This window comes from Chelonia mydas, chromosome 19 (genome assembly GCF_015237465.2).
Source record: "Chelonia mydas isolate rCheMyd1 chromosome 19, rCheMyd1.pri.v2, whole genome shotgun sequence".
NCBI classification, from domain to species: domain Eukaryota; kingdom Metazoa; phylum Chordata; order Testudines; family Cheloniidae; genus Chelonia; species Chelonia mydas.
This window is the reverse complement of record NC_051259.2, coordinates 15,267,600-15,269,263: the sequence shown is the minus strand read 5'-3', so window position 1 is coordinate 15,269,263 and position 1,664 is coordinate 15,267,600.

Below are 1,664 nucleotides of genomic sequence, written 5' to 3'. Positions count from 1 at the left end.
TGCTGGCTCTGCTCTGGGCAGAATCCACCTCCTGCTGATGTTTCGGCAGTGTTGTGTGTTAGGGACAGAGGAATTACCCAACTAGATCAGATCCACTGACCATCCAACACAGTGTCCTGTCTCTGACAGTGGCCAGCACCAGTTGCTTCAGAGGAAGATGTAAGAACTCTGCCGTAAACAGAGGTGGAATAATCTGCCCCCTACACACACACACACACACAAACACACACACTCCGGTTTCATCCTGGTCTCTAACAGTGAGAGATCTTCTTAAACCTTGAAACACGAGATTTAATCTCTCTTCCAACACTTTTGTTATTAATTAATACTCTGTTTGTTATTAATTAATTAATAATTTTTGGCATCCATATCAATATCCAGTCCCTTTTGAAATCTTGCTAAATTCCTGGCCTGAACATTTTCCTGTGGTGATGAGTTCCACAGACTAATTATGCATCGTGTGTAAAATGTATTTCCTTTCATCGGTTCCAAAAGTAATGGATTAAGGAGTTCGGAGGATATCAGTCAGCTTGAGGGTCCCCAATGTTTCTGGATAGTAATCAGGGAGAATTTGAGCTTATGCTCAAATAAATTGATTAGTCTCTAAGGTGCCACAAGTCCTCCTTTTCTTTTTGCGAATACAGACTAACGCGGCTGCTCCTCTGAAGCAGGGAGAATTCAGTTGCAAGTCACCCTAATTCCATACTTATCTCTATTGCCTCGTGGAGGTTGTGTCCCAGGCTGAGGGTTGACTGTGCGGATTGGCTGTGAAGCTTTTTGATCATGTCTGCACTGAGTGGCGATCCACCCAGCCCTGACCATACTCCCAAAGTCCTGCCCAGCATGTACTGGGCTCAGCACAAAACCAAAGATGGAGTCACGGGAGGCAGCCTCTCCTTTGGTTGTTCCACAGCTGTGGTCCAGAAGGGCTGCCCCCAGAATCTTACACCAGGGGTCCCAAACTGCCCTCTTCATCAGGCAGCCACCTGCCCTTTCCCCCCAGGTTCTGCTAGCCCCTCGTCTCTGAGCTACCTGCTTTGGCTGCTGTCTCTCCCGTCCCAAATGGAGGCCCAAAGAGGAGGACGAGCAGGCAGCTGATCAGGAGAGGGGTTTGGGGCAGTGTCACAGGGTAGCTGCTCTCTGTGGACAGACAGCGCAGTGCCCTGCACTGCAGCAGGGGAGCCCAACCCCACTAATGAAAGGGACTGAGCTACCGCTGGGCCTGTGAAGGGCTGCTAGGAGGCAGCTGAGGAGGAAGGGCTGGAACAGGCTGAGCCCTGGGGTGGAGATGCCACACTGGAGTGGAGTCCTTGGAGCAAGGGGGGTGAGGGGCTCAGGGAAGCAGCCTGCGGCTGTTGCTCCATGGGGGGAACAGAGCTGTCTGAGGCTAGGAAGCAGCCAGGAGCTGGAGAGCCAGAGACCCCTAGAAGGGGTCCCTGAAGCCTGGGGCCAGGTGTTGACTGAAGACAGGTCTGTGTGTTAACCTTTGTTATACAAGAATAACCCTCCCTGGGTGGGACTGGCATGGCAGCGTGTTCTCGGAGGCGGGGTGCAGCGGCACCCCCCACCCCCCCAGTGACAGGGAGGCTGCAGGCCCTCAAGCAACAGGATCCAACCGCACAGTGGGGTGGGAGGCAGGTGAAGGGGGTGGGGCTGTGACCAGC